The 26,725-nt window shown below is 49.4% G+C and overlaps 1 long non-coding RNA gene across 1 annotated transcript in view; it reads right to left on the bottom strand.

The window, feature by feature from the left end:
- The window catches only part of LOC309635053, a 176,383-nt gene that overhangs the window by 75,581 nt on the left and 74,077 nt on the right, over positions 1-26,725 (bottom strand). The window contains exon 2 of the long non-coding RNA XR_014248601.1: positions 3,147-20,940. This is a non-coding gene — a long non-coding RNA (uncharacterized lncRNA). The remainder of the gene's footprint in view (positions 1-3,146; positions 20,941-26,725) is intronic.

The following is a 26,725-nucleotide window of genomic DNA, read 5'->3' as shown; positions in this document are numbered from 1 at the left end:
GACCAATATAGACCAATATAGATGTTAAAAAAAAAGTCAATTCATGCAAAAAAACCAGATGTGATAGAGAGTGGTAGAACTTTTTAATAATAAAGCTTTCTATAATCACAAGAAAGAAGCATTGGATTCCTTTTAAGTGAAGTTTTTTTTAAAGTTGCTAAAGTGAACCACCCAATGAAAAATTCTTGACTCAATTTTTATTCCCTGCAAATATGCAAATTAGCCAGTTTCATCACTAACTTCATCTTGAAAAAATTCCATTAGAGCAAGAAAAAGGTGGTTCCTCACATGTAATTGAGATTTTTCTGGCAAAATACAAGATCATTTTCTTGACCTCAAAATCCACTCTGTTCTGCTAAACAAGTCTGAAAGGCTCCCAGCTCCATTTCCTAGGACACCAGAAGTCTCCATGTACTTCCCTACTTGCCTTCCACCTCGAGAGACAGAGAATGCCTTTCAGTGTCTCAAAACGTCTTGACTCTGTTCCCACGGCACAGGAATGTGCACAGCTGCAGTTAAAGGCAGGGGTATTACCTCATGGAACGTCTCAAAGCTTGTGAGTGGCAAAAAGCAGGTTGTGAGATACACACGTTCCTTGCCCGTTCCCATGACCCCTTACAGCTGGATCACGCCAAGTTGGAGGGTTCACCCTGCCCGCTTCTCTGTCAGAAGAAAAGGAGTATTTCTCTGGGTACGTGGACGTCCTCTGACAGGTAGAGAACGATGCCACGTCCGGGCCTCCTGCGTGTTTGGCACAGAGATGACCTTCTGGGATGAAAGCGGTATTGTCGATGCTGAGCGGCTGGAGGGGCTGAGAGCAGGGAGACACTGAAAGGGCCAGTGTTTGCCAACCCACCAATGACCCAAGGGCAGATGAAGCAGGAAAACCAGTGACAACACATCAGTATGTGAGGGGTGACTCCCAGGAAGGAGATTTGGGTCAAAAAGCTACAGGGTGACATCATCACACAGCAACGCTTGACACAGAGCATTTACTAATGCTGAATCCAACTGAATGCCCATCATTCAAAAAAACACTTGCTGAGGGTGTAAATTGTAGAAAGCAATCCATGGGGTAAGGGGACAATCTTCCAAGGGGCTGAGTGCGGACTCGAGTCGAGTTGGGACAAAAGAAAGAGGAAGGACAGGCTTGCTCTGACCTGCACACACCGAGTACGACTTGTCTTGAATCCTCCTTCTCGAGCCACTCCGCGGCTGCACGTGCGCTGGGTGTGCCGTGTGAATGTGCTGAGATGCGCTCCCGCCTCATTTTCTGTTCTCGCGCTGCCATTTCCACCAGAACGAGGAGATGCTGGCACCCAGCATCCTGCTCTGGAAGCGGAGCAGGAGGACGGGAGCTTCTCCAGGCTTTGTGTCCGTGTTACTTGACCCTGCCCTACACGTTACACTGTCCTGAGTCATGTCTTCACCTGGCGCCCTGGTGGTGCACTGGCCCCCGGGTGGCCTCCTGTGTGTCTCCCTGCCACCACCCATGCGCACTGCGGGGTGACAGGCCAAGCTCTGAGGGGTTCTCTCTGTGCCACCTTCACCTGCAGGAAGATGACCTCATCAACGCAGGCAGGGCCGTGTCTCTCTTCTCTGAGGTTCACGCGCACAGGTCACTCACAAGGGACATCTGGGTGTGGGGACCGACTTCTGAGAGTCTGGGCCGTGGAATGCTGTCCACCCCACACACCTCGGCCTCCCTGCCCCAAAGAGCCTGGTCCCCCTGCTCCCTCTGGGGACCCGCCAGTCGTGCTGGAAGCTGTGTCTCCTAAGGAAAGGCTGATGGGCTCCTCTCGTAAACCAGAGGCATGCATGCTTGTGCACCCCCGGGCCAACCGCACTCACTAGCGGATGGACCTGTTGCCTTGGCTAAAAAGGGCGTTCAGGTTCTTCCGTACCATCTTACAGAAAAACCCAGACGAACTTTTTTGGGCAACCCCATGTTAGAGGAATAAGGATGCCAGGCTTCTCCTTCACCACCGATTCCTCCAAGGGGGTCGAAAAACTCTTTCCTCTCCTTTAAAAAGCCACAATAGCTATAGTCAGTTTGGGCTAAAACAACTTACTTTTATTGCATGACCACACTGTATAATCATTATATTTTTGAGCAAATTCCAGCTTCAGACTTTGACCAGCCCTTTGTTAACTAATTAAGTGCTAATTAAGATCTGTCTTATTAATTATGTTCATTTGAGCTATAAAACTGAGGCCTGAGTTATCAAAAGGAAAATTAAGGAAGCTGGCGTGGCCCTGAGTGTACCAACTGAATTACACGTGAGATGCCCCTGGAAGCAACAGAGCTGGAACGCCAGTCAGCTTGGAGCACAAGGTCCCTCGGGAACGCACGACCCGAGGGGGCTGCGCAAACAGCTGCGGCGGCGGAGCCCACGCGCCCCTGGCCACGCCGACTGCCCGTCCCAAAGCGCCTGACACCCTCTGCCGTACTGAGCTTCCCAGTGTGGGATCTACTGGTTCACTTCTGCATCACGGACCACCCGGGTGAGACGCCAAGCCTCATGGTTTTTCGTTACCAGATGAAGGTCCAAGTGTCACCAAACAACAGGAGGAAGCGGGAAGGCACACGGAGGGCTGGCCGCCAGGCACGGGCCACGCCAGCCTCAGTCCCGGGACTCGCACAGACCGGCCGACGCGGACGCTGCCGGGACACTCGGCCCAAACCCCGGAGCCGTGCCTCTGGGTCCCTCTGGGCCACCGAGGGGCTCCGTCCACAGAATCCACGCCTCGTCACTCTCACTCCCAACCCTCGTCAACCGGAGGCGGACTTCAGACAGCCACGAACCCAGGGCCGGAGAATCCTGGGTGGGAAGAGCGGGCGCTCAACCCGAGGCAGCACAACGTGGAGGAAGCAGCCGGGCGGCCGCTGCGGGCCCTCTGCCCCGGGGGTCCCGGCACGCCCCTCGTACAGCCCCCGGTGACAGTGACAGAGCCGACCAGGCCGTCCTCCCCAGGGCCCCCGCCTCCGAGCCCCCCACTTCTGTTCCCTCCCCAGCAGCACCCTTCCCAGACCTCCGGGCCCGCCACCCTCTGCCTGAGGCACTGCCTCCCGGGTGCCCCCGGAGCACAGCCAGACTCCCCACAGAGCACCGCCCCCGACAGGAAGTGCCCGCCGCGCGCCTCACCCTCTTCCAGGCTGGACGAAGGACGAAGGACGAAGGGCAAGGCCGCCACTCCTGCAGCAGCAGCAGCACCCGCAGCCGGCGCGTGCGCACCAGGCCCGGACTGAGTCCCAGCGGGGCTGCGGCGCGGCCTCTGCCCCCTGGCGGGCGGCGCCCCGTCTCCACCCCGGCGCCGGCCCAGGGCCGCCTGCCTCGCCGCTGAGGCCCCTCCTTCCGCCCGCCTCCCCGCCAACCCCGCGCCGCGCTCCCTGCCGCACCCGACTCCGCCTCTACCGCGTCTCGCGGGACTGGCCCCCCCCCCCACCCGGCGCCCTTTCCGGGCCCATTTCTGGTCTTAGCCGCTTCCGGACGGCGTGGGTGTTGCTTCTCCGGGCGGAGCAGGTGGCCGCGTGCGCTGCTCCGGGGGCCGTGGCTCAGCCCTGACGCCTGGTTGGCACCGGCCGCGCTCACAGCCGCCTGGCTCACCCGGCTGAGCGGCCCTCAGCGGGATTTGCCCGGTGACCTGTGGACACTGTATGGGCGGCGTCTGTCCCGTGTCCTCTGCCCAGCGCTGTGCGCGGCCCAGGCAAGCCGTCCGCGGACACTGAGGCGCGGTGACGCCGGCGCAGCGAGAGGACGGCCGCGCGCTGTGTGCCCGACCAGGTGGGCATCCAGCGTGGGCGGGGCACCGGAGACCCGGTCACCCGGCCTGGGCGCTCTGGCCGTCTACGTGGTGCCAGGGACGGTACACGGCTGTGGTCCTGCGAGAGTCTGGACTCTTTCTTAGAAGCCACCGAGTTCGAGTCTTCAAACAAGGAGCTGCGCCGAGCCGCTGTCTTCCGGGTTTGAAGGCATTTGCCCGATGCCAGTGGAGGCAAAGGGGGGTTCCGGCTTGCTGACGGCGGCCCAGGCCTGGAACAGAGGACGGGGGCTGCAGTTTGGGGGGCAGTGACGGTGGCCCCTCGGCCCAAGCCTCCACGCTGCGGTGAATCTACAAGGGCCCTGGCTCCGGGGAAGGCGGCTGCGCCGTGACCGGGAGAAGCGCGGCTCTCCCGCGGCTGGAGGAGCGTGTGCCCCTAAGCGCAGTCACCGGACGTCTGGCGGCGGAGTGGAGGGCGGGAGGCGGCGCCCACGGAGGACGCAGGTTGGAGCTCCCAGGGCCTCCGGCCAGGGAGCGGAGAGCAGCGCGGCTGGACGGGAGCGCCGACGGAAGCTTATTAGACCTTTTCCGAAATACCTAAGGTCTAATCCCCGCTTTAAATCTCTGCAGATACAAAATAGAAGACTGAATCATGGTCTCGGTGAAGTCTTGGGCGAAAAAATATAAAGTGGCTCAGAAAGCATAGCAATTTTTTTTTTTTAACTAAATATTTAGAGTAGAAGCTCCACCCCTTTCCAGCATGGATTTTCTCCAGGGGATTGCAGGACCAGCAGGCCTCTCTCTTGCTCTGTGTTCTCTCTCCTCTGATGTCTTTTGCACTTTCCCCTGCCTGGCCTCAGAAGTGAAGAACCGAACACAACAAGCCAAGAAAAGAAAGTTCAGCCGTTTCAGAAGATTTAGAGAAACATCTAGATGATGGAACCGTAACAGCTCTGGACACTTCCTGTGCATCAGCACCACGGTCTTGAAGCTCTGAGAAAGAAATGGGCAGCATTTCCCACACACATATGACCACAGGATCTCTTTCCCAAAGCACCTCCTATGGCTTTTGTGCCGTGGACGCACGTCGGGAAATCTGAGCTGTATGGCTGATGCTCAGTCCTTCCCAGTCCATAGCACGAGCCGGCGTCAGATGAAGCCCCGGGGGCAGTGAACGCATGTACTGAAAACGTTCATAATGTCACTGTTCTGCTCAGTCCTCCCATAGGTAGCGAAGTGGGCTCGTGCCTGGCTGTGGGGTGCAGGGAGACAGGCTGGAGGAAGTCTGCTCTGCTGGCCTGAGAGAGAAGGAGACGAGCTTCCAGAAATGCTTGGGCAAACTCTTCGAGCTGGTACAGGAGGTGGGCGACAGCGTAGGGCCAACTGTGTACTTGTGGGTCAAAACCAGTTTTCCAGACTAGTGGCGTTCCTCCAAGCCATGTTTCAGGACCAAGGTCCCTTGTGTCCCCTGGGTCCCCTGACCTGAGCTGCAGAAGGGCAGGACAGGAGTTGTGCCCCTGGGGCTGTAGAATTCAGCCTAGGAGTGCAGTCACCCCACCCCATTCCGGCCCAAACGCAGCTGTGGGCCACTCGCACCTGCAGGAGAGCCTGGGCTCAGAGAGGAGCGTGTGCCCAGGAGGGCAGGAGGGATGGTGAGCGTCAGCCCGTCTGCTGTGGGGCAGGAGCCACCAGAGAGGCCTCAGGGGAGGCTAAGTAACGTGACGTCCCAGCCAGAGTGTCGGCGTTTGGATGGCTCACGGCAGTGGAGGAGTCAAGTGCAGCCGAGCCCAGGACACCCTTGGAGGCCATGCCAGCAGGATCTCTGGAGAATCTGATGTGTGGTGTGAGAGAAAGAGGGAGTCAAATGTGGACCAGCGTTTTGGAGATGCGACAACTGGAAGAATACAGCCCTGCAAGAGTGGTTCTATGGCTTTCGTGTTCCTTCCTGCATCCCCATCCTCTGGGGCCTGATAGGGGTTTACTGAAGATCCACGGCAAGAACAGATGCCTGGAGGACAGTGCCTACGGATGCGTGCAGCTGCCACAGGAACGGGGATAGGAAATAGCTGCACACAGCACGGGAGACACTTGACTGATAACTTTCAAACTAGCCTCCAGCTGACTTCTGCCACGAAGCTGTCCCTGTCGACAATAATTATTATAAAATCACTCAAAGAAGTAGACATGAGACTTACTGGTAGAACTGTGGGCTCCGTGATCAGCTGGGATGGTGTTTCTGGGTCAGGGAGAGGCTGTTTGTTGTCACATCCTAGGTGGCCCTCCTGAAACGCACAAACACCAACTCGGAAGCAGAATGTCTTTGCAGGAGTTGGCTGCACACAGCCACCAGGTGGGCCTTCCATTTATGTGTTTTTCCACATATGGTTGGGACAGTTCTGCTAAAACAAAGCAAAGACACAGTATTTCACCTGAGCCTTTGCCACCCCTCAACAGTGTCAGTCACGTCTGCAGTCATAGGTTTCACAGGACGCCTTTTTGTGTCCTCACAATATGCTCTCCTGAGGCTAATGACTTAGACTCAAGTAACTGCCATCATCACTGGAATAAAAAGCCATATCCACACGTGTCTGTTAAGTGTTCTCCTCCCACCCGGCACTGCCCAGTTCGCAGGTCACTTAAGGATGGGTTCCTCTGGATGAACGCTCTGCGGTGAGATTTCACAACCTGCCGCCTCCAGGAGCCCATGGCTGTGGCTCAGGGCATACACAGCACAGGCGTCGCTGGTGGGCGGCATCAGGGGCCCCCAGATGTGAACGGGCTTCCTGTGAACCTGGAGAAGCGTTTCTGGGCATCACGTTGGCCGCCCAGCGCAGTGATGCTTCCCGAGCCTGCAGGGCTGCCCGTGTTCCAGCCGCATCTCGGAATCCCGGGTCCGAGGTCAGCACCCTCCCAATGGAGCAGCTTGTCCTCGGGGGAGGGCAGGCCCTTAGTTTGTGGTGGTTTAGACTTTGAAGCTTTGAGGCAACCAGACCTTGTGGGAGGTGAAATCTAGGAAAAGGACCTGCATGGCTGCGGACGGCCGTGGAGGGCAGACGCTTTCCGGGTGAGACTCCAGCACTGCTCTTGGTCTTGGATCGGGGCCACCAGCCAGCAGCACAGGCCGATCCTGCTCCCCTCTCCTCTGGGAGAGTCGGTGACCAACGGGAGCCAGAGGCCCCTTGCATCCAGCAGAGGCTGTTACCCCCCTAGGGCTCCCCTAGGCAAGGATTAAGTCAGGGCCTAGGAGAGGGCTGGGCGCACGGGGAGGCATGGGCTTGGAATCATTAGCATCTTCAGATACAGACAACCCAAGCCTACCATGATGGGCTGGAGCTGGGGTGATTAAAAGATACCACATCACCATCAGAAAAGCAGGAGTCACATGCAGACTACAGCTTTGGGGCCTAGTTCTCAAGTTTTCTAATGTTTCCGGTTTTGCCTCAATCCTGAGTAAATGGAAAACCTCAAACGTGACTGTAGTGAGCCCACGGCTCCCTTCTGCTGCCGTGAAATCCCTCATAAATGCTCGTTGGAGACTTTTCTGGGCTCTCCACGCTGCGTCGTGACTACAAGCCTAAACCCTAGATCCGGGCTGCCCTGGTTCCACTTCCAGCTCTCAGGCCGCAAGCACCTTCCTCGGGCTCAGCGTCCATGGCTATAAAGTGGGGGTGATAATAGGTGGGAGGCCTGGATAAGGTAATATGTGGGCAGAGGCATGTTTTAGATGGTGCCTGTCACCCAGCAGCGCTATGTAGGGTTAGGCACTGTTGTTGTTATTACAAATGGAAATTTAAAGACGAGATTAGTCGTCGCCGTGGAACTTTCCCTCCGCCCCAACTGAAACTGCAGGGGTGAGGCGGGCGGTGCGGAGCGCGGCTCCCACGCCAGCACCAGCACCCGCCTTGGTGCGCCGTCCCCCCGGCCCAGCGGAGCTCTGGCCCGGCGCCTCCCCGCTGCGGCCGGAGGTGGGGCTGCGGACACTCACGGCCCCCGGGCCCCGCGCGGTCCAGCGGTAGCAGGTGACGGCTGAACCCCCGACCTGGGCCGGGCAAATGGGAAGCTTAATTCCCCTGAACTCACGAGTCCCCGAGTCCTCGCATGTTGGGTCAGGTGGGAGGGAGAATGTGGCAGTGTTGGGGTCCCCACTCCCTCTGCTACCTGAACTGCCCCCCAAATCTGTTTTCATATATGGGGCCTCCCAGTGAGGTGTGCTTTATTTAAAAACAGGCTCTGTCACTTAGAGAAAAAACATGGAGCCTCAAGACCAGAGAGCTGGCCTGTCCCACGAGCGTGGTGGGGCTGCGTGGAGCACCGGGTTCCGGCCCCCTCTGCTCAGCAAACAGAACCGAACCGCAGGCAGCCGCCCTGCGTAGGAGCTGGAGATGCAGAGTCGTGACCTCCAGCCTTTGCTTCAGGGAGCTCGCGGGCTGCGGGAGGACAGGGCTGAGGGGGGCCGCTGGGCTCCCAGGACGGGGAGGGCAAGCGGAGCGTACACTTGGGCTGAGCTCTGGAGCTGGGGGCTCTCACGTGCGGGGGGCGCTCTGGGAACAGGGGCGACTGTTCAGGGATGGGGGTTGCGATCCCGGCCAGGAGGGACGGATGTGCCGCGAAGGCGGCAGGGAGGCCACAAGGCGGGTCTGGCTTTTGCGAGTGCCCTGGGCCTCGCAAGTTTCCACACGGCCGCAACACAGAAACGCCTGCTGGCTGGCGCTCAGGGTGAACCGGGGGATGCAGGAGCCTCTGCGTGGGCGAGGTGAGCAAAAACTCACTCCTTTCTTTATATTATGTGACCTTGAGAGAAAAGTTAAACATCAAACATTAGGGAGATTCTTAAATGCTGAGTCTGAACACTTCCAACAACAATATTTTCAAACTTTAAATGAAAACTTTAGCATGTGCTTGCAAATATCACTCTTTTGTATCAGGCTTTGTAAACAAATTGGCTACAGGAATCTGACTCCGAATTTTTACTGAATCATTCTGATAATCACCATTGCTTAAAAAACAAGTCTTTGTACTCATGAGCAGACAAGTTATCACTTCGTCCTCTAATTGACTGAATGTCCTGTCTTGCCATTAAACAAAATTGGAAAAATTGATCTCATTAAAATAGACTTCAAATGTGTGATTATTTATGAATCTAACTTGCTTTTCTCTCATTGACAGACGTAGTTGAGATTTGTTTTGATGATGCAAAAGGATTTCTAATTCAGCGGAACTTTTAAATTCAACTATTTCAAAATAAACTCTTCCACAAGAATATACAGATGTTTCTCTACTAATTTTGTTCTTTTGGCTTCAAATTATAACACCAACCACACATGACTGCAAAGCCGTCTTTAACATTACTTTTCCAAAGCTGGACTTTTGCTTTACATTTGTGAACTTTTTCACTACATGTTAATATATTTCAATTGTTTACACTTTGGACCTCACATACATCAATTAAGTGAACAATTTTTGCAAGACACTACTATCAATTTTTGTAAGACATTACTATCATAAACAAATCTGCAAAGTAAGAATCTCTCACAAAATGTCATGGGTTTTTTTTTCCTAATTTGTTCTTTTTCTTAAAAACATTTGGTTAAACTTCCTTAAGCAGTCAAGCAGCTTAGAAATTCCAGAGTGGTCTTCAGATTACATTTCCTCTCATAAAGATAAAACTAGATGGACAGCAATGGCTTGGATTTTACTAATTCATCATTTAGATAACACTTGTAGTGTGGAAATTAGAGCTACGGAATATTTTTAACATAAAGAGCTTCTCTCTGTGATTAAAACTGTGCACTCCTTGAACCTTGGGTTTCCAGAATGAACTCTTGGTTCAGAGCCTCCCATTTCCTCTTACTGCACCCACAGGAATGGTAGACAGACAGACGCAGGTGGGGTTTCCATCGACCTCATTTATTTCAAACACAGCTTTTGATATTCATCCAGATGCTTGTTACGGTACCGCCTTCAGGACAAATTATTTTCTTCCAAGAATTTCTCTTCAGGGATTCTACAGGGGTTATTAACAATTACTAATGTCTATACACAGAATTATCCATCTGCAATAAGAGCTTTTTGACTTAACGATCTTCTGGATTGGTCTTGTCTCTGTGTCATCAGATATATGCCTCTCAATAGCACAAAAGAGGCATCTCTTCTATTCCCTTTGCCTTGCTGGACCCAAACATGGTAACTTCTGCAACTGTGGGAGGTGTTTTGCTGTGGCCACTCAATGGATGAGCTCGTTTCTAGCCTCTTAAATTCATTTTGGTAATCTTGTAACTAATCTCTTAAAATAAGTTTGTTTACTGAGAAGTGGACGGGGTGGAGGTGAGGCCCAGCACAGAGGTCCCAAGGGGGTTCTGAGGTCTCTAGCTTGGTGAATGGATGGGTGATGGGGCTACTGACAGAATGGAACCCAGACAGAAGCTGGCTGGGGATGACAGATAATGAGTCCATATTAGGACGTCAGTTTGAATTGCTTGTGGAGTTGACAGATGGGAATATCCAGCAGGCATTAAGGAAATGAAAATAAGAATCGATTTCTACACCACCAGGACATATGTGATCTTTGAACACATCAGTTGGATGCCATATATATATGTGTATATATATATATTATATATATATATATATATATATATATATATAAAATGTGCTGCACATTTGTTAAAATGACAAGGCAGATTTTATCTGAGCTACTGCAGTAGGGGAGAGAAACCTCAGTATGGAACTGAGCTCCACTCCAGGTACAGCAAGGACAGCTGGGGATCCATAACTGAGCAGAGTGAGGGTCATCAGGCAATCAGCAGAATCATTCCTTCCTCTAATACTAGTAGCAGTAGTTGGACAAATATTTCTCCTTTTCCGTATCACTACCATGTGGGAAGGGAACAGGGTCGCTTTGCTGCGGCTGCCTTGTTGCTGTGGCACTTTACTGTCACACGGACACACGTGAGGATCACAAAGAAAAGCGGTTTGTGCACAAATACTCTCTCATCTAAGCCACACGCCTTCACATCCAGCTGAGCGTAGGCCTCAGGCAGCTCTAGCTTGCGCTGGGTGGCACCTCCTGTGCCCTGGAGAACTGCGCCCCCAGCCCCCAGTCCTGGAGTCTCACTGAGCCTCCACAGGGAGAGGTGAATTGGCCATGGTCCTGTGATATACCTTGGAATATGGAGAGACGTGATGTTGGCCAAGGCCACAAAGGGCAGAGTTTGCTGAGCACCTTGCACTTTTGCCCCCTGACCCAGGAAGAGCCATTCCAGGTGGCTGTGCGTCCCAGGTGAGGGGACCTCCGCCTGACTCTCACCTGCCCAGGAGCACGGAGCCAGTGGGTATGCGGATCGTTCTGCAGTGTTATCACAGCAAACTCTTGTGCCAGCACTAACTCCCTTTCCAATATTTCTTCCACCTTTCTATGCCCTTAAGATTCACAACCAATACAAAAATTATCACTCTCTTGAAATAAGAAGTTTTAAATGAGCCACCTGTTCTACGTTTAGTCGGTAATTTGCCTACAGCTCGTCTTGTTTCAAAGGCTGACATAGTTTCCCCAAGTCCTGGTTTCTTGGCAGTCTGTACGGTGCTTGTCTGGAACTGGGGCTCTGCCACATGGAACGTGGGCTCCGTACCACGTACTGGATTCTATGCAGATTAACTATTCAGCCTCATTGCGTCCTGCACAGATTATTATTTTCTGAGATTTACTAACTCTCCATGAAGTAAAAGCCATCCATTCAGACCCCTCCTCTGTTTGCAGTCCTTGAAATAGTTCATGTCAAACATGTTTGTCTAATATGAAGGAAAAGAGATACAAAGATTTGGTACAAACTCAAGGGAATTCCTGAAAAACCTCATAACATTTGAATCTGTTGAGGCAAAAGAAAAATATGCATTAAGTGGTGGTTTTCTCTGATACAGCACAGCAGACACACCGTCACATGTGGGGAGAAGGTGAACATTTAGGCAATGTGGAAACAAAAGGCCTTTGGGCCATGGTGACCCCTGTGCCAGCAACGCCATGCAGGCCTGTGGCTCTGAAGGGCCTGTGTGAGTGGCGTGCTGCGGGGACCCAGCCCCACTGACTTTTGCCTGAATGTTGTTCGGTCGGCCCTTTAGCATCAAGGACTGAAGACGTTAGAAAGGACAGGACAGGGACGCAAGCAAGTTTTCATGTAAGGACAAGACAGCAAGGGCTCAGAGAACATGAACAGAAATGTGGGCCTTCCAACCTAGAAAGGCGTTCCTGGGATGCAGGAGAAAGAGGTGCACACACGCGTCCGTCCAGAACAATTTTGTAAACAAACTAAACTAAAGGACAGGAGATGTAGCAGGAAGGCCCGTGTGCACGCAACCAACTGCAGTGATATTTGAGCAACAGAGGAAGGCAATACTAGCACCAGAGTTAAGAAGCTTAAAATGGTGTCTGAATATTTGGGGTAGAAAATTACTCAACGTTTTGAATCTCCCCTTTGCATAATTTTTACTTATTACGTTTACTTCTCTTACCTCTTTTCCGGAATACTCACTCATCAAACTCTAGTTTCTGCACTTACCCGTGATGGAATTAGAGCTCTGGCTTTTGAATGGTGGGCTGCAAGGCAGTTAAAGCATCGTCAGGAAGACCCCCAGGCCAGAGTCACGGTCGTTGCTCTGCAGGAATGAGCCCAGCTGGCCCCGGCGAGCAGCCCGGATGCCATCAAAGTCTCCCACTGAGATGGAGGCGGGGAGCCCAGCCCCCTGAAGGAAGCCCGTCCTCAGGCTGGCTGCCAGCTCCAGGACTGTACGTCCCCACTGCACTGTGGTCTCCCAAGTCCCGGAACAGGGTCTGGAGCACAGCGGGTGCAGGACGAGAGCTGTTGAATAAGCAAATGGATGAAATATCGCAGAAGTTAGATCCAGTTTTACCACTAAAATTGTTGTTTGGTCACATTCCCCAACCATTACTGGAAATATGCACACACGTCTGTGTCTGTTTTTCTTTTAGGAAACATTTTATTGAGACGTCATTACATATAGCAGCACGTTCTCTTTTGACAAATGCATTCACTCAAGGAACCCACATGGGTGACAGAAGGTGTCCACGACCCCAGAAGGTGCCTCTGTCCCTACCCAGACAGGCCCCTGATGCAGTCTGATTTCTCTTGTCATAGTTTTGTTTGAATTCTTCTGGAACTTCATGTAATTTGAGTCATAGACTGTGTACTCTTTTCCGTCTGGCTTCTTTCACTCAGCATAATAGGTGAGATCCATTAATGTTACTACGCGTAGCAGAAGTGTACACCTGTATCGGTGAGAAGTATCCCCTGTATACACACACCACAGTGCCTCCACTTTCCTGGTGACGGACCTCAGGGCTTGTTCTTGTTCTTGATACTACGAACAAAGCTTCAGTGAACATGCTCACATGAGGCATTTTGTGGACCTGTATGTTCTTCCTCTTAGATGAATATCTGAGAGTGGAATTTCTGGGACACAGGGAAGATGCATGTTTAACTTTTTGAAAAAGTGCCAAACATTTTCCCAGACTATTCCATTTTACACTCTATTGGCCATATTTGAGAGTTATGATCAAATCCTTGAGAACACTTGTAATGTCAATCCTTTTAAGTTATTGACATTCTAATGTGTATAGCAGTATCTCATTGTGGTTTTAATTTGCATCTCCCTAATGATTAATGATATTGAGCAATTTTCCCTTTCATATTGCCATTCATGTATCTTCTTTTGTGAGGTGCCTATTTGACTATTCTGCCCATTTTTGGTTGTTTGTCTTTTATGATAAATTATAGTAGTTCTTTATATTATTGAGACACAAGCTTTTTGTCTGATACATGTACTGTAAATATTCTCTCCCATTCTATGGCTTGCTTATTGATTTTCCTAATTAATTTTCCTCTTTTGAAGAGCAAAATATTTATTATCCATTCAGAAAGAAAAATGGTCAACTTACTTATCCCCCCCGCAAAATTTTTAAAATAGTTTAAAATAGTTTCCTTTAAAACAACTATAGCAAACTGCATGGATTCATTCCATATCTTTGAAAGAAACATCCTACTTTATTTCACAGAAGGGAAATCAGTATGGTTTCACTTAGGAAGGTTTTCTTGTTTTCGTATTTTCTCATCCATCTGTGATGTATTTCAGTCACCCAGGGCTTATTCATTGAGGATGGAATGTGATTTGACGTGCCCGGGTACTTCTGTCACACCATCATGTGTGTGGCTCTCCAGGTCCAAAAGCAAAGTTTCAGTTCTTTAGTGGAAAGTTGAGCGTTCTCTTGGTGGCTAGTAAATATTTGTAAATTACAGAAGCAGGGTCCTTTCTGGATAATAGGAGACTGTTGGACGTCGGGAGATCATTATATAAAGAAAAGGCTGCAGCAGGAGAGCAGACAAAGGGCAGCGGCAGCTTGAGAGTCTTGGTCAAAACGGAGACATTCCAGGAAGATGCTACAGCATGACGGGAACTTGACGGAGCCGCCCAGAGAGAAACCCTGTGAAGTCGGAGACTGGGGGGCAGAGCGCCACCAACAAGAACCGCGTCAGAGGCGGGGATGCTAAGCCCACCGGAGGCCAGGCTCCCGACGTGGAAATCGTCTTTACTGAATCCTGCATTTCACAGCGAAAAGTATACGCGGCATGTGTACTTTGCCCTGTTAAATTTTTGTAATTTTCCTTTTCTTCCTGCCAATAGCTTGTTTTGTTATCCAGATGGGTAACTACAAATTTAGTACATAGTGATTCAACTTGGAGCTTCTCTCTATAAACAGCTGCTACTGCAATTCAAATGCCATGTGACAGCCGTTAATAGCCCCAGGGTTGCAGCCCGAGTTCATATCCCAGTCTTGCCCACAGTGGCCCACAGCCTGCAGGCACCCAGGTCACGTGGCTGGTCAGCGTGGGCGCCCCTGACCAACGTACTTCCTTAAAACGTTAGCAGAAGTAGAGAAGAGCTGGTCACTCTGATGATGAGAGTAGTAATCTAGCGACAACGGTGCAATGAAACACCTGCCTCCAGGCGCTGCCGAGTGGAACCATGTTGCCGGGACAGAAATGCCAGGAGGTTGTGTCCACATGCCCTGGACCCTGCACGTGGAGAGTTAGGATGCCCCGTTTTCTAAGACTCGGGGGTGAAAGTATTTATATGGAGAATATAAATCTGCTATTGATGCAACTTCAGAAAATCAACGTCCTAGTCACGTGCTGGCAAAAAGAGGAGGAGGCAGGGGAGGTGTAGGATGGTCTCCCCTCCTCGGGCGAGCTGCCCCAGGGTCACATCTGAGCGCCCAACACCCGCGCCTGGATACCTGTCTCTGCTCCATCAGCAACTCCCCCACTGTCCCTCCTCATCGTCCCCATCTTCCTTGAAGCCTTCACGTAAGTGCCCATCTTTTCCACGCAACCTCACTTTTCTTGCCATTAATTTCAAAATTACAGACAAGCACACTTGTTCCGAGTCAAACTGTACATTTCTCTTCAACATTGATAGCTTTGTTTCCGTTCAGTTCTTCTCCTGGGATCTTTATCTTCTTATCTTTGCCAGGGAAACATAGGAATTAAATTGCATGCATTCATTTTTTTAGTCCTCTGTTGAAAAACTCAAATAAAGGACTGCACGGGAAAGAGCAGATTTAACAAAGTGTGGGGTCAGTAAACGTGACATACATACTTTCGTAGCTCGAGGTCTCACACCGCAAGTGACTCAAAGCCTAAATGGCAAAGCAGGAGCCCCATCACTGGAGAAGTGTCCCAGACCAAAACCAGAATCTTCGTTAGCTCTCCCGGTACCCTGTACCTTCATGAGCCAGCTCTTGTGTTGGCAGTGGCAGTGTGCTCAGAGAGTACCATGAAGCTGTCAAATTAAAATTAAGTTGGGAACATACAGAAGAAACAAATCAAATAAATTATTCCTAAAACTAAAGCCTGAAACAAAGCTGGCACTAAATAAATTTTTTATCAGAAAGTGGAAAGAAAGAAGTCAGAGAGGAAAGAAAGGGTGGCAGAAAGGCAGGTTTTGTATCTGGATCTATATCTGTATATTACTGCTCCCTCTTTTGAAAAACATATTTGGTTGAGCCATATGAAGCTGCCATATTGTAGGTTAAAAACAGTCAAATATTGGTAATTAAATATGGTTCAGTCTAATAGTATCAGCAAGAAGATTCCTGCTAGACATGTGAAAAAGCTATCTTTTCAAATGCTGAGTTGCCCGCACCCCACTTCAACCCTTCCTTCCAGACTGATGCATCTGTAGGTGTTAGCATATCCCACAAATTTCATCCTTTTCTCCGTTTATCAGTCAACCATTTGCAAAACAGTAATAATAGTAACCTTTACCATGAAGACACCCAGACACCTTCCTCCCGAAGTCTGAAATACGAAGTCAGTTCTGCTAATGAAACAAAATGCACTCCCACATCTGCAAAGAATGCCCTTTAACAGAATGTCAAAAAGAGCAGAAACTGTTTATTCCAGAATTTGTTTAGACCACCCCCTCTGCAGCGGGGCTTGGGTGGACCACGGTCACATTCTTGCTTTGTTGTTTAGAAAACACGGTGTGCCAACAGTTGTGCAAACCCATGACATATGCCACATAACATTAGTCATTTTGTCATTCAAATACCAAAAAGGAATCTTAATAGCTGTTGTGTGCTGGTCCCAGCCTGTCAATAACCAGCACTGTGGCTGAACCGGCCCTTGTGGTTCTCGTTATGATTGCAAGACACCCCTCAGCACTAACTATTGGGAAACTGGAAAAAATAAAGGTTTATTACTTACAGGACCTGGAAATTACACAGCACACCTGGTGCCACACTGCGAGGTCAGGGGGAGAGAGAGACAGAGAGATGGAGAGAGGGAGGGAGAGAGGGAGAGAAGGATACTGTGAGCACGGGCCTGGGGTCCTACTTTTACTGGGGCTTGGGGTGGGGGCCTGGGGTTTTCCTAGGCTCACTCTTTACTGGTGAATTTAAAACATGAAAGCGGGAATTTAAAGTGCAGGAAGAGAAAATACAACAAGTGCCCCAACGGTCAGTCACTGAAATCAAATAAGATCTTCCAAACAAAGCCACGTCAGTGGGGAAGGTGGCCTGGCTCTGTATCTGGTGTGGCTAGCGATGTGCTTTTCCCAGAGAGCCTTCCTTGAAGCTGATGCCCTCTTTGAAGTGGGAGCCTGGGCAATCACAGCTTAAGTTAGGCATCTGCACTACAAAAAGGAAAAACCCCACCTGTTAGGGCTCACCCTACCACCCACCCTGTGATGCCAAGCCATCAGAGTCAAAGGTGAGGATGGTGAGAACGTAACTGCTTCTGTAGCTGATGTGCTAAGTCAGGGGTAGGGTGCGCTGTAACTCAGAAAGCACATACCTAAATAGGATTCTAGTCACAAATCCTATAATAAATACACAGACGGTAGTCTGAAATCTAGTCTGTATCCACTGTCCCAAACTTGAAGTGTCCTGTAATAAAACTAAGTCAGTGACCTTGGGGGCCCGAGGAATCTGGTCAAAGATTTGGGTGACATCGTGAACTACTTTATTGTCTTGGCCACCTGGTGTAAGAAGGTTTGAACCTGTCCTGAGTTGCTGGGTCATCTTTATCTCATTGAACCCTCTCTTAGTTCCAAGAGTAGGTCAATTCAACTAGAGGCTGTGTCTCATTTCAGGAAGTGGCGATGCAGGTGGGTTTCCCAAGTTAGGCCTACATGGTGCACATACTTGCATCAGGTTTTTAATAAGAGGTGTTTCTACAGAAACAAAGGAAAAACAATGGTTAGTGATTGGAGCAGACTATAATCCCAGTTTCTGAGTTCTGAAGGCAGCCAGGTAAGATTTCTAGATGTTGGGTTCGAAGCATCTTCAGATAGAGTGAGGGCAGGCAATGGCAACCTGACATCTTTTCCCTACTTGCAGTTTGAATGTCTCTGGTGGTCTTTCTGAGTGACCACACAGCAACAAGCATGAAGCTGCTGTGGCAACATGAGCTGCTGTGATTTCTCTAAGTTTATATCAAATTGTCCAACTTTAGCTTGCATGGCTTCAGGAAAAAGGCAGTTTTAGTTCTCAATGATTCCAAGTCAGAGGGTGGGAGAAAAATTGGAAACATTAGTTTGTAGAGCTGAGGCCTGAGATTAGAGGAAACAGGGAGAATTTAGGACCTAGTCTACTTTACAGGTCAAAAACAAAACCTCAAATACTATTAACAGAACTAGAATCTAATATCCACAACTGTATATTATAGTTTCTACTGAAACATTTTTTTCTGTCTACAATCATCCCCTTGCTATCAAAGACAACATAGTAAGACTAATTTATTTACAAATTAAGTCTAGTTTCAATAAACTGGCCTGATTATTTACATAAGTGCAGCAAGAATTCCAACTGACCATATTGGCTCTTTTTAAGTCTGCTTTGCAGGAACTTTTCATAAGGAATCTCAGATTGAATTTTTAAAAGCCTCAGGAGGCTAGGAAGCCAAGCCGAGGACTTGCCATTAGGCTTTGCCTGCCAACACCTATAGATTTGAGTTAATTCCTCTCTTCTCAAGGCCCCCAAGATATCCTGACATTCCTGCACCTGCCAGGAAGTGACCTCCCTTACTCACCTGGTAAGGCTGCCAGGAACCCTGTAAGCAGGCTACTAGGTTGGTTTTCCAAACTGTCTGGTCATATCTGAGTCTATGCACATTCTCAAATAATACCTTCCAGTCAAAGTCTTGGGAATTAAATAATATTTCCACTTGTGTCCTGTTACAAGGAGAATAGAATCTTATTGAACTTATGCAAATAACTATATTGCCATGAAAATAAGATTACTCACTGAGAGTTTTCTAATTCTGGAGGGATCATGTAGGGAGAAAAAGATAAATGTTTCACCTTTGTTCACAAAGATATACTTTACCAAACTGTTGTAAATCATAGATAGCTTAAGAGAATAGGATTCCCCAAATCTGGAAAAAACAAAAGGTTAAAGAATCAACAATGTTTCAAAATAAGTCACAAAATTATAATTATCGTCATCAGTTCATTCACTCCCATGTAATTAATTCTTGTCGATCTTGATCTTTTGTTGGCAGTTTCATGAAGCCATCAGTTTCTCTATTAGTGTCATGTAAATTCCTACCCAGGTCAGTGGTATGATCTGAACATTACCAGAAACCTATATTCCAGAATACTTGTCAGAGACCTCTCCATGAATCTCTCTGAATATGAAACACATTTGTAAAAAGCGTCAGAGTAAAACAATAACCGTAAATGACAAAAGACTTAAAAATGACCATGATTAAATATCTAATGAGAATTCATTATAATGCAATTGACAAGGAAATTTGGTTATTTCTATGACATACAACATTTTAAGATGATAATGAGAATTACAAATGATAACGTACATATAAGATTTCTAGGAATTTCATATAATTTCTGGAACACATATTAATAACATATATCCATGCCAGAATATCCATAAAGAAGTTTTAGCATTATTTCTTCTGATAAAACACAAAATCTTTGCTTTCTAGCCAGATTACTTATGGTAAAGAAAAGCATTTTGTAATCTATCAGAAGCATGCCAATACTCCAAGAAAACTTTGTCCTTTCAGCTGATGAAAGAAAATTACATAAGCATACGATTGCTATTAAAGCTTAGGTTAAAAAAAAAAACCACACACACCTTATAATAATGATCCAAGTTTACCCAACTTCACTACACAAGATAAAATTCTTTTTCTCTCTCTCGTCCCAACTGTATACCCCATTTTGTCCTTTATTTTCCTATTTCCCATTCTGAAATAACCAGTTTTACTTTAGGACAAATTTATTTTCTTTTTCCTTAAAAAAAAAAAAAAATCTCCATACCTCATACGTTTCATACCCAAAAACACATCTATTTGCCTTGCATATAGACATTTCCTTATTTCTAGATGTTTTCATAACATATATTACTTAGAATTCTTAACCCTTAGAAGCCCAGCAGGTTTATCGTTTCCATGACAGTAGTGACCCAAATGACCCCCTCTTTATTTCCAACCCTGAGGAGGGCCCATTTGACCTTGAGTCCAGAGATTTACTTTTACAGGGTGCTCCTCCTAATTACAGGAACTTTAAGAATGTTATAGAGTTTAAGATGTTTAGAGATACCAGTGAGTTGGTGCACTTTGGCAGCTGTGAATAATAACTGAGAGCTCATTCCAAACAAACAAAAAGTCCCACAATAGCCAATTCATTCCCCTCTCTCCTTTCTGCTGCATAAAATCTTCAATAAAAGTTTCCATTTTAATTAAGGTGTAGTTTCTGATCTCAGTTCCTACTTGATTTTGTCCTGTCACCTGAATCTTCTGTGTTGCCACTGGAACATTCGGGATGACGTCACTGTGAGCCCTCTTCATAGGCGGCCTCTTTCCTCTCCGGGGTGTCCCAAGACACCTCTCCGGGACTGGGGTCTGCCTCCATAGGGCAATGCGGAGAGTCTTTGGGAAAGGCCGCCAGGCCTCTGGGACCTAATCCAGAGTCTTGGCACATTGGTGTGCACGGCACAGAGCGACACCCAGGAGCCTTCCATGGTGTTTTGCGTTTGTCAAGGAGCTGATGCACCTCCTCAGGGTTCATAGGAAGTGCTGGCACCAGGTGTTCCGGACATTTATATTTGTCCATTATTTTTTTAGCAACATCACACCAGGGATTGGATCCATAATATCCCACTGGGTCAGGGGTGGTGCCATTGGCTTCTGGGTGCAAGGTTACTTCACTCTTCCGGGTTAGGACACGTAGTCCGGGCACAACTCACCGACTCAGAGGTTGAAGGCAGAGGTCTCTCGTCCTCCTCACCTACGGAATCCTGTCCTCATGTCCTTTAGCCCAGAGCCTCTCCTTGGACCATGACAATAGCCTTGCCATCCAATCCTCCTCTTTAGTTCTCCTTGGCCTCAAGGCGTGGAGAACCCTCCCCACATTAACAGTCAATTAAGGCCGTTATGGTTAGTCACTAGACAGATGGCCTTGATCACACTGCTCTGGGGAGAGTGTTGGATTGTTATGGCAGCCGTGATCTTTGGGTCAACGCCCCAGGGAACACACGACAGAGGCGATAATAAGCAGGAGCACACAGCAGCTTGCAGCCCCCGCCAAGCGGCGCTCCTTCCCCGGATGGTGTTACTCACCTGAGTCAGACGGTTGCTGAGCAAGCTGCAGGTAAAGAAGCATCGCCCTTGGTTAATTCCAAGCGCAGTCACACAGCCCTGCCAACTACACCAATTTATTGTGTAGATCTCAGCCTATCGATAATCAATGTCGTGGGGGCTTCCCTGGTGGCGCAGTGGTTGAGAATCTGCCTGCCAATGCAGGGGACACGGGTTTGAGCCCTGGTCTGGGAAGATCCCACATGCCGCGGAGCAACTGGGCCCGTGAGCCACAACTACTGAGCCTGCGCGTCTGGAGCCTGTGCTCCGCAACAAGAGAGGCCGCGATGGTGAGAGGCCCGTGCACCGCGATGAAGAGTGGTCCCCACTTGCCACAATTAGAGAAAGCCCTCGCACAGAAACGAAGACTCAACACAGCCAAAAATAAATAAATAAATAAATAAAAGAACGTGAATTTCTTTTAAAAATAATAATAATAATCAATGTCATGGTTGCACCGGCCCTTGTGGTTCTTATTATGACTGCAAGACATCCTTCAGCAAAAATCATCAGGAAACTTTGAAAAAAATAAAGGTTTATTTTTTACAGGACCCCAGGACACCTGGGGCCACACAGTGAGGTCACAGGTAGAGAGAGAGAGAGAGAGAAAGAATGCATGGGCCTGGGTTCTGCTTTTCTTGGGGTTGAGGGTGGGAGCCCAGGGTTTCAAGGCCGCACTCTTTATTGGTGAATTTATTGATAAAACATAGGAACAGGAATGTAAAGCATGAGAAGAGGAAAAAACAAGTGGCCCAAATGGTCAGTTATCAAACTCAACCAGGATCCTGCAAACAGAGGAGCCTCTGCGAGGACGCGGCCTGGCTCTCGCTAGTGCGGCCACGGTGTGTTTGCTGGAGACCTCCTTCAGGGCAGCGGATGCCCTCCTTGAGGTGGGTGCTTAAGTCCGGCTCCTGGATCACAAAGAAAAGCCAACCATCAGGGCTGCACGACAGCCCTCTAATGACGGGGAACGTCTCTTCCTACTTTTCCAGCCCAGGCCGGGCCCCCTGGAGAGCAGAGCCGCTTCCCCTGCCAAGCGCTCGCCAGCAGGCTTCCTCACCATCCCGCCTCCTCCAGGCAGCCCACCTGGAACAAGGCCTTCACAGGAGGCTGCCTCGATCTACCTGCCCGTAAGATGGGGAACGCCTGCCTTGCAAAACCCTAATGGGGTCAAGACGATGGTCTGGCTAACCTCCTTCCACGGTGCACCAGATGCTTTTGCAACCACTGGTTGTCATGTATGAGGTGTCTTCCCACGGCCCTCAGGAGGTCACCTCCCTAGTCCGGCCTCCTCAGAAGCCTCCTGTGGGGTCTTTTTCTCTCAGCAAGGATGCCCTCCACCCCCTGGTTTCTACCCTCCATGTCACAAGCATCACTCCTCCCATCTCCAATGCTGGTTCCACCAGCGGACACACCTCCTCTGCCATCCCAGCAGTCTTTATCCTGGTGAAAGTGTCTTAGGAAGGCTGGTGCAGCAATGTTCTTCACATATACCTGAAAAAAGCCAGTTCCTCTCAGGCTGATTAAACCTATGAATTTGGTACGTGAAAAGAATGCATTTAAATGGGTTTTCCAAGATGAAATTTCATCACTCCTCTCACTGTGACACAGCCTTCGTCAAGTATTTAGAAAATGAAAATAATACCTAACAAACTCCAATGGTTATTATAAAAATGGGATAATGAAATGAGATCTAGTTTAAAAAAGTTCTATATAAATACATGATTTTTAATACTGCTTTCTGAGGAAGGTAGAAGAACCAATCACTTTTACATATGGTACACTTGCTCATTGCTTGAAAATGTATAATTGCTTTATGATGCTGATAAAATATAAACATTATATTTCAACAAGAGAGATTTAGGCAGCATCCAATGATAGCAACACGCTGCCCCTTACTGGTGTGTGCAGAAGTACTGCTGTGCATTGAAACCAGCCGGGGAGGCCTTCTGAGTCCAGAACAGTCCAACCCTAGCCTGAGTTAGCGGCCCCGGAGCCCCGCTGTCCGCACCCCTTGGCTTGATGTGGCTGTCATCTCAGCAGTAGCTTTTCCAAATTTACTTTGTCCTGCATCTCCCCTTGATAAATCTCACACATTAGAGGTTTTTCTTTAAGATATTATTTAGCTATTATTATTGACATTAAATAATGTTAAATTAATTATTTTCTTAAAGTCACATTTGACGTAACGGGACTCAGGACTTACTCTGGCGAAAATGTATATAAAAATGAAAGCAATATATAACATAAACTAACATTTAGTATGAAAGTCATACACAAAACTGGCATGTTAAAAACAACAGAATCTGGTGCACAGTTGGTGGGAATGTAAAATGGTACAGATGCTTTGAGGTTCCTCAAAAAATTAAACATAGAATTACCACATGATCCAGCAATTCCACTTCCAGGTATTTTTCCAAAAGAATTGGAAGCAAGGTCTTGAACAGATACTTGGAAACCAGTGTTCATCTCAGTGCGATTCACAATAGCTAAAGTGTGGAAGCAATCCACGTGTCCATCAGTGCAACGGAATAGTGTTCAGACTTAAACAGGAAGAAAATTCTCACACCTGTTACAACACTGATGGACCTTGAGCACATGATGCTCAGTAGAAAGCCAGTCACAAAAGGACAAATGCTGTGTGCTTCCACTGATACGAACGAGGTCCCTAGAGGAGTCCCATGATGTAGAATGGTAGGAAGAGGAATGGTGGGTGCCAGGGCTGGGGGAGGGGAGGGGAAGTTATTAGGATTTAATGGTGACAGGATATAAGTTTTGCAAGAGGAAAAAGGTCTGGAGATGGATGTTGGTGATGGTTGCACAGCAATGAGACTGTAGTTAATACCACTGAACTGTACACTTAAAGATGGTGTTTTCTATTTTATGTGTATTTTACCAGAATTAAGAATAATATTACACAAATTTCTAAATTTTAATGATGTAACTGAACTTAAGACTATTAAATAAGGTTCTATGGGCTCACTTGCCCATAGAATGCTCCATTTACCTATTTTAAACTAGTTTTAAGTGAAATTTACTTTAACAAAGAAGAACAGTATAATTACTATAAATGGATAAAAATGTCTGGATAACTGTAAATGTTAGAAAAATTAAAATGAGTTATTCTAAAATTTTGCTTCTCATTCTGCAAGAAGAAGTGTGTGTATCTATGGTCAGTGTTTGAAATTGCAGTGAGGAGTCCAGGAATTCAGCCCCAGACGTTTCTGAGGAGCTGGGGCAGTCGTGTCTCTGGGGAGCAAGGGGAGTAGGGGTAGTCGGGGGGCTCGGAGGGTTCCAGGCGGGACAGGTAACGCTAGATCTTCACAGGTGTTTCCATGTGGATGGCCTCCTGTGTTGTTGGTCATTTGTACCTGGAATTGCTCTAGAAGCATCCTGACTCTTCTGGGATCTGAGAAAGACTTGGTTGTGGGACCTTTGGAGGCAGATACATCTCTGAGGAACTCGTGTTGGGGCGACTGGACCCTGTCCCCACTGGACGGTCATCCACAGCGGCGGGGGGAGGCCCAGAAGCTAAGGTGTGTGAGATGGAGGCCCCGGGCAAAGGCCCGTTCACCCAGTAAAACTAGGGCACATCAACCAGAAGGCCTGGGGTTAGGACCACCACAGCTGTGTTCCCACCACCCCAAAGTGAACTCTCCCACCCTCCCTCCCAACCTCTGTCTCTGTCTCTGTCCTTCTGTCTGTGTCTGTCTCGCTCTCTCCCCCTTCCCTCTCTCTCTGCAAAGTCTAAGTTGTGAAACAAATACTAGGTTATTTTGTATTGAAGAACATTCTATTTTAACTTTCCTAAACTCTGGGCACAAGTGCTGGAGGCCATTTCCATTCTTCCAGGGCGGGGATTCCTGCTGAGGCGTGGGCAGCCCACGGATGTGAGCGCAGCATAGACGCGGCCGGCCGCTCACAGGACGAGCACCCGGACGCAGGCCCCACGCGGGCCCCCAGCGGCCTCCAGCCCACAGGTCAGCGTCATTCTGCCTGAAACGGCTGAAGCTTGCCGCCCACGGTGGCTGTGACGGGCTGCGATGGAAAATAAAACACGTGTGGTTTCGATCACCTTTTATTAACTGAGAAACCTATGGGGAGAGTAAGCTTAAGGGGTACGTTTTCCTTATTGCAATTTTCTAGACCACAGAGCAAAATGTATTAAAAATAGTAAGATCTATATATACAGCAGGTGCTATGCTTACACGTGATTAATCCAAACTGCATTTTGTTGCTATTCTAATATTTGTCACTGCTGAGCTCAGAATCAATCCGTCTACACCGCCCAAAGGGGACAAGGTGTCCTTTCTAAACGTCCCACGGTCCCAAACAACCGTGAGAGCTCAGGGACCAGACGCACCACGTTGGCGACCCGCGGTCACTGGGACGGGGCCTCCCGTGGAGGGGGCCCGGGACACCGCGGGCCAGGACCCTCCCCGCACCCACTGCTGCCCAGCGGGCACGGGGGGGGGGTGGCTGGGTCAGGCCCAAGCGCCAGGGTGCCTGGCCAACCCCCTCCCACTAGCTCCCCGGACCCGCGTGGTGAGGCCCCCGCGGCGGCACCAGCCCTGCCAGGCACGGGCTGCGTCTCCGGGAGCGAATGCGGGAGAGGCCAGCAAGCCTCCGGCCCCGGGCTTACGGGCACCGGCTGCCCTCACCGAGCACCGCACACCGCGGGGCTTAACAACACGCCTGGAGGCTGAAATCCAAGGGCAGGGTGCCCGCTCTGGCGAGGCCACTGCCCGGCCGCGGGCTGCGCTCTCGCCACACGCGCACGTGGCCTCTCGCCCCTCGGGCACGTGGAGGGCGCCCTTCCTCTTAGACGGCAGCCAGTCCCAGGGCTGATTCAACTCTCCGTCCAAATACGGCCACAGAGGCGTCAGGCCGTCACCACGTGAGCTGGGGGGTGCGGGGAGGCGGCGGGACAACACAGCCCCAGGTGAGCCTGCCTCCCATCCGCTTTCTCGGCCGTAAGGCTGCTCTCCGTTCTCCGTCTCCCGACTCCCGTGTCTAACCGGCCTGACCTCACATGGGGAAATGAGTGCTGTGTACCGACCCGGGACCCCAGCCTGCGCTGACCTGGCCAGAACCTTGAGAGGAACTGGGACCCAGACCGTGTGGGGCTGGGTCCCTGCAGAGCCCGCACCGGGGTCCTGGGCTTCACTAAGGGCACCACCGGGGGCTGGACCCGCCCGCCACAGCAGGACAGTGGCTGCGTCCTTTACTAGGACAGTTGCAGCAACATCCGCCTGAGCAGAGTCCTAGCCATGAGTTACTGCCAGGTCTGAGAACTCAGAGCTTGTTCCTTGCTCCAAATTCCACCCTTGACTACGGGCCCTGAGGGGCTGTGCTGTGTTCACAGTCACCTTCACAAGGTCCCAGGTTGGCTTCAATGTTCTAATCACACCAGCACTGGGCAGGCTTATCTCAGAGACCCCCAGCTATCTCTTTTCCCCAAAGAGTAGTGGATTTTTTTTTTAAAAAAATACAACAGGATGGGGACTGTTTCCATCAACTTGATTATAAAACAAATAAATGAAGTGATTTTTCATTCTAAAGGCTAAGGAAGCACTGAAAGTCCATAGTTGGAATACTCCGTCAGCGGAAAGAGATCTCCGTAGCAGGGGCCAGAATGGCCTGACAAACATGCTCTGGACCCGCCAGGATGGGTGTGCCCTTTGCCAAGTGCCTCGACAGAGAACTAATCTAACATCAGTGACCTTAGCCTTGTCCAGTCAACGGTCATTTCCGCGTGTATGACGCATAGGTCTGCCACTCTGGTATTTTTA

This window comes from Balaenoptera borealis, assembly GCF_965194805.1.
Source record: "Balaenoptera borealis genome assembly, chromosome: 9".
NCBI lineage: Eukaryota > Metazoa > Chordata > Mammalia > Artiodactyla > Balaenopteridae > Balaenoptera > Balaenoptera borealis.
This window is presented reverse-complemented; position numbering and strand designations above follow the sequence as displayed.